The following is a 7,504-nucleotide window of genomic DNA, read 5'->3' on the forward strand; positions in this document are numbered from 1 at the left end:
GGTGATGTTTGGCTTTGGATCATGAACAAGCAGAGGAAAGACTCTCCAGCATTAATTATGACAATAACGATGATGATGATGATGATGATGATAACGTGTGATCTACTTATTGAATACAGTCTGAAGTTAATGAATAGAATTACACTTTGCAGTGTTCTTGAATCTGAGGTCTATTTCTGTCAGATTTAGTTTAATGTTAACAAATACATAATTCAGTGCATTTGTTCTGATTCTATTTGCTTTATTAGAAATTTTCTTTTTCTGTAGCAGAGAGAGAACGCACCATATTTCTCAAAAATACCGAGTTGTTCTGCATTAACAGATAATTGTCTGTTTTCTCGGTAGAGTGCAGTGTACCTGTTTCTTTTCCTTAGATATAATAACAGCTACAACATACTCATAATATTACTTAAACATGTTCTTTTTGCATTCAAAGTAAAATGTAAAATTTTAGAGATCATATTGATTTTATCTTGACTTTATTTACATAGGTGCCCTTGTGGTAACCCAAAAGTAATGAAAAGTAATCGGATTGCATTACTTTCATATTGCTGTAATTGGATTATGTTACTGATTACATTTATTGATAGGTAATCAGTAATCTGTAACTGTTAACATAAAAAAAGTAACCCTCCCAACCCTGCCAGTGGGATAACTGCTTCTGAGTTAGTTCCACCCACTGCCGAAGCAACTAGATGGCAGAGGCTTCTGCTTGGTCTTAAAGGAATATTCAGGGTTCAATTCAAGTTAAGATAAATCAACAGCATTTATGGCAAAATGTTGATTACCACAAAAATGTACTTTGACTGGGGCCTGGGTAGCTCAGTGGTAAAGACGCTGGCTATCACCCCTAGAGTTTGCTAGTTTGAATCCCAGGGCATGCTGAGTGACTCCAGCCAGGTCTCCTAAGCAACCAAATTGGCCCAGTTGCTAGGGAGGGTAGAGTCACATGGGGTAACCTCCTCGTGGTCGATATAATGTGGTTCGTTCTTGGTGGGGCGTGTGGAGAGTTGAGCGTGGTTGCCGCGGTGGATGGCGTGAAGCCTCCACACGTGCTATGTCTCTGTGGCAACGTGTTCAACAAGCCACGTGATAAGATGCACGGGTTGACGGTCTCAGACACGAAGGCAACTGGGATTCATCTTCCACCACCTGGACTGAGGCGAATCACTATGCGACCACAAGGACTTAAAAGCACACTGGGAATTGGGCATTCCAAATAAAAAAAAATAAATAAAAAAAAAAAGTACTTTGACTCATCCCTTCTTTTCTTTAAAAAAAAAAAGCAAAAATCGAGGTTACAATACATGAGACACCGTATGCCCATCTATCTTTTTTAGGATTTTGCATATGCCCACCTAAAATGAGTGATGATACGTATGGCCACAGTACAACAAGTAGGCTTTTGTCCCGAAACTTTTTCAGTCTAATAACGCAAATCTGCAGCACCGAGTGAACTGTGTGTTTTATATATATATATATATATATATGTATATATATATTATTTTATAGTGTAAAGAGAGTCTCTCTAAATGGGTACAGAGCTGGGAGCGCAACTGATGGCACTGGCAAGACAGACAGTCCGACTAAACTGATCCACCAATCAGAACGTTTATTTCAGACACGATTGGATATTTGCTAACCAATCATATTTTCCGCTTCAGGAAGGGGTTCTGATGCACAGGCTTCCCTGGAGTAACCATATGCTCTTTGCAGATGTTGGACAACTGTGGCCCGCAATTATATCAATCAATTTTTTAGTTTTAGTATTGCACATTGACAGAGAAAGAGAGTTCAAACTGCTTTTTAAGGCAACTGAGAGAAGACAAGGGTGTGTCTCTGTGCTTAAATAGGCTATGTGTGATAAAACAGCACTATTTCACTTTCTTTTCCAATTATGTCCTCACATTGCCTGAACACTTTCTCTGTAGCTGAGCATGCTCAAGCTGGGGCCTCCAGTATGACGTCTGTGGTGTCTGAAAGTGCCATTGTGAAGAAAGAGTAACTTGAGGATGTAGTTGGCAAAAATAAGTACCATATAAACAATCTTCTCGATGACCAATATAAGCCTCATCCTGATGAAGATATCATACAGAAGGCTGAAAACCTTGTCGGACATGAACTTCCATATGATGTGGTAAAAAGTAACTGTGAGCACTTTGTTAAGAAGCTGAGATACGGGAAGCCACAGTCTCGCCAGGTACAGGAATCAGATAATCGACAAATACTGTATAATTTTTGCTATCATAACTTTTAATGCCTGTATAAATAATACAGGATTACAGAGCTGTATTAGGGCATTTGACATTAATTTATGATATATTAGGGTAAAGATCACGTAAGCTCTGTGTACAGTTGTCATCAGACAGTGAATTAATATAGACACTTTTTCTGTCTTTTTTCACAGGTGCAAAATGTGGAGATTGCTGCTGCTGTTGGTGTTATTTGTTTGGTTTTTGGACTTGCATATACATTTTTTGCATGGTTCTGTGGTAAAAAAGACAAAGATAAGCAGACACAGTAAATGTTGGGAAATGAAGAACTGAAAGCACAATTGTGGAGGCCTTTGAAATGTAAAGTCACAAATGCCAGTAAATTACTGTATTTGTCTGAAAACTGTTAATAATTAAAACTTTAATGTAGTAACTTTTTTTGACAAGACTGGCAAAAACAAAATAGAAAGCATTGCAGTTTCAGCATACATGGGAATATTCATAAACAACGTAAGAGATTGTTAGCAAGCAAACTAAACATGCCTGTCTGTTGTTTGGTAACAGCAATATTGCATTTCATCACTCATAAATTGCTAATACTTAACAGAAGTTTAAAAAAAAAACATTTTTTTATACTATACTAATTGTTCTTTGTTTTTTTAATTAAATGATTTTTCTAATTACTTTTTATGCTTTTTGATGGCTATATAATCAGGAATGTTGGTTAGATATCTCACCAGATATTATTAGAATGATTTCTATAACAAACTGATATGTTTGATTTTGCTGAATGTGAAATGTTAAAATGTGACATAATTTGTGTATGCAGAATATTAATATTGACATTAAATACATATCACATTGTCTTTACTCAAAGCGCCGACCTTAAACACTTATGCTCTGACCTTACATGTTTGCTCTATGAATTTAGTTAGAAGTTAGAAGTTATTTTAAGTTTTTGCTGATATTATACCTTAACATGTTTAACTAGAAGATGGCATTGCATTTAAATGTGATATAACCTGTTGTTTATTATTATTATTATTATTATTATTATTCTCTAGCACTTTGTTGTTCTTTGCTACTGACTCGTGAGCCATTTATGAGAAAACACATCTTTTATTTTTTTGAACTTAACTAAGGAATCGGTTCATTGAGTCCATTATTATGACAATTTTGGTGCTTGTAATGAATTTTTAATAAACCCAGAGGTGACTTAAAACTGCAGTGAGCAAGTATTTAACTTGTGAAAAAGAAATCAAAGTACCTTTTTCCTAGAAAATTCTTTTTTAATTTTTTTTTTTTCAGAAAGAGTTCAAACACACACCACAACTGAACACATTCCAATGCACTGCTTTCACATGGTCAAAGCGGTGTTATTCTCATATTTCCAGGCCACCTGAATCACTAATTGCACTTATTTTTTACTATATAGACTAAGCAATTATTGTTGTATATTTATTATACATAAAGGTTTAGAGATTTTCAATCCCAATTTAAATTTTCAATTCTCAATTTCTGTAGCTGAAGCTGGGGCCTTCAGTGTAATAGTGTAATGCTGTGCTGAGTGATAAAGCCACAGTTAAGAAAGATTTGGCACTCATTAGTACTGTATGTTGTAAGTACTATATTTTGTTGCCTGTGTGCAATGACTTTCCAAAAAAGCCAGAGCTGACTTGAAACTGGTCTAGACCAATGATTGACCCAAATGAAAGAGAAACCCAAGTCACGTGCATCCGCAAATATACATATATTGTTTTTAATTAACTCTCTTAAAATGCACTTTTCAAACTCAGTAGATTTTTTACATTTGTTTACAAACAATCTCCAAAAGAATATACATTAATCTCATGAGAATTCTGTCTCTTTTCCCTGAACCATAATGAACAAATGTTATTTACACCACATCTCAGATCACCATTTATTTTGTGATGGTTAGTGCAGTAGTGGAAATCACATTTTAAAAATGTTTTGAATAAAATATCAAGTCAAGTCAACCTTTATTTATAGAGCACATTTAAAAACAACAGAAGTTGACCCAAAGTGCTTTACAAATCAATCAAATAAATATACAATGACAGAATTATATACATACAATAATAATAATAATAATAATAATAATAATAATAATAATAAATAAATAAATACATACAGTTAAAAACTGCATCAAGTATATACCTAATTTAACCTATTAAAAAGTCCTATTCAAATGCTAAAGAATATGAATAAGTTTTCAAAGAGGATTTAAAAATGGATAATGATGAAGCTGACCTCAAGTGGTAAGGGAGACTATTCCAGAGTTTAGGACCTACCACAGAGAAGGCATGATCACACTTAGATCTATAGCGACAACGGGGAACCCTCAAAAGAAGTTGAGAAGACCTGAGTGCTCTGGTGGGGGAGTAAGGGACGAGAAGATCACTGATGTATTTGGGCAAGAGACCAAATAGTGCCTTGTGAACATAAAGCAGAATTTTAAAATCGACCCTGAATTTAACGGGAAGCCAGTGTAGAGACGCTAATACAGGGGTAATATGACCCCTCTTTCTTGACCCTGTCAAAAGTCTAGCTGCTGCATTCTCAACCAGCTGTAGGCGGGATAATGCAGTTTGAGGGAGGCCAATGAGTTACAATAGTCTAACCTTGATGAAATTAGTGAGTGGATCACAATTTCCAGGTCTTTGCTGGAAAGAAAATGTCTGACTTTAGTGATCGATCTCAGGTTGAAAAAGCTACCCTTGACAATGGCACGAATTTGCTTATTAAAAAGTAATGATGAATCTAAAATCACTCCAAGACTTCTTACATGATCTTGTACATTCGACAACAGAGGACCTAACTGGACGGCCAAGTAAGGAGGACATGGAGGGACCTAAAATCAGAACTTCAGTTTTGCTTTCATTTAATTGTAAAAAACTTGTTTGCCAGCCAATGTTTAATATCTTTGAAGCAATTTAGGATGTTATCAAATGAACACTTCTTGTCTAAGCTCACTGGTAAGTAAAATTGGGAATCGTCACCATAACAGTGATAGGATATTCTGGAAAATAGAGCTCAGAGGAAGCATATACAAGGAAAATAATAAGGTTCCTAAAACTGACCCTTGAGGGACGCCACATGATAAATGAGCTGATGTAGAAGAAAAATTCCCTACATTTACAGAAAATGTCCTGTCTTTTAGATAGGAGGCAAGCAGGGTTGGAAGGGTTACTTTTGAAATGTATCCACTACAGATTACAGAATACATGCTGTAAAATGTAATTTGTAACCTATTTCGTTAGATTACTCAAGGTCAGTAACGTATTCTAAATACTTTGGATTACTTCTTCAGCACTGGTAGATTTTTTCACTTGTTTTGACTATAAAAACTCTGCCAGTACAGTAAGACAAAATACACATGTTAAAAATACATTCTCTGAAAAACATAAATATCTTATGCAGTGTTGTTTCTAAAACAAGATCGGGATTTTTAGATATTTTTTTACAGAAAACAATACAAAAATTATTATCAAGAATATTATTTTTACCCTAATATCAAAGGTCTTACTAGAAAAAAAGTATTTTTTGATCCAACGGGAATTTTCTTGATAAAAAATGTTATAATGTCTGGTAACATGTGCATGTAAAATGGCTAGAAATAGCATTTTATCTTATCGTAAAGCTGGCAATTTACACAAGGTTTATTTCTATTTCTTCTGCTCCAAACTTTCTTCAAACTTACTTCTCTGTCTGCTCGTATGAATGTAACACATCATAAGAAAGTGTTTCACCGCTGTTCAAATGCACTTTGGATCACATCATTTATGTTTAAATGTTTTCCATCTGAAAGGACTAAATATTAAATGAAACAAATGACAATAAAATGCAAAGTAATCTCTTCAGTAATCAAAATACTGTTTGAATGTAACTGTATTCTAATTACCAATGATTTAAATTGTAACTGTAGTGGAATACAGTTACTTATATTTTGTATTTTAAATACGTAATCCCATTACATGTATTCTGTTACTCCCCAACCCTGGAGGCAAGCCAATGGAGGGCGATACCCTGGATGCCAACCCCACACTCAAGACGATTGAGAAGAATGTTATGGTCAATAGTGTCGAACGCGGCACTAAGATCTAATAAGACTAAGACAACATGTAAGCCTGAATCCATGGAGAGAAAAATATCATTAGTAACCTTGAGCAATGCAAAGCTGTGCAAGGGTCTAAAACCAGACTGAAATGTGTCTAAAATGTCAAATGTATTTAGATAGGAGTAGAGCTGCGAATAAACAACTCTCTCTAAGATCTTGGATATAAAAGGCAATTTAGAGATTGGCCTATAATTATTGTGTACACTGTCAGAAAAAATTTTTACCGCACAGGTAAATTTTTGTTCCCAGAGGAACAAAATAAATAACTGTACCTATAAAGGTCCAATATAAGTCCTTAGGGTACAATTATGTACCCAGACGAGGTTGAAAGGTACACTTTTTTAGTGTTCCATTTTAAAGGCCCATATTTGTACCTTTGTAACAAAAAAAAGTCTATATGCCTATCTAGAATATGTCATAACAAAGTATATTTTATTTATATACACTTTACAAAAAAAATAAAAAATAAAAATTGAATGAAACAAAGTACATAAATAGCCAACAGTATGAATATAAAAAGGACTAAAATAACAAATCTATGCGTTTATACTGAACATGTACACATAATATTAATATGGTTGCGGTCTCTTTAAGAAAATGTCCTTGGCTCGCGCCTGTCCGTTCAGTCAATCGGTGAGAGAGATTCGCACTTCGCGGTTCCCTCAGCCGTGTTCCGACAACATCAGCTTCTCTTTATCTCTCTAGAACAGAGTTGGGGAAGATGTCTACTTAATAAAGGAGATAATTTGGTTCGGTATAGAAGTCACGGAAGAGGAGAGGAAGAAATTTCAGGGTGAGTATAAAAGTTACACGCTGAAACGTCCTTGGAAAATTAAAGTGTTGACCACTATTTAAGCTTGGTATTAAACTCAACCAAATAGTTAACGGCACATAACCTTGAATTTATAACTAAGGTCAACAGAAAAAGAATATATCACTTCTGGCAATTTCTGCCTCAAATAAAATGACTTTATTCGTCAAATAAGAGAGAAGCGGAAACGAAAGGGTTGTTTAATTGCACTTTGGTGTTAAGGCGCTTGCTGTTCTAAGTTTTGGCGGGCAAGTTATGCTTTTCTTTATCAGTTTAGTATATTTACAACTGTATGTCTTAATATAGGCAATGTATTTCTACTTTATTTCATAGTCTTGTAAA

Source organism: Myxocyprinus asiaticus, chromosome 22 (genome assembly GCF_019703515.2).
Source record: "Myxocyprinus asiaticus isolate MX2 ecotype Aquarium Trade chromosome 22, UBuf_Myxa_2, whole genome shotgun sequence".
Classification (NCBI taxonomy): domain Eukaryota; kingdom Metazoa; phylum Chordata; class Actinopteri; order Cypriniformes; family Catostomidae; genus Myxocyprinus; species Myxocyprinus asiaticus.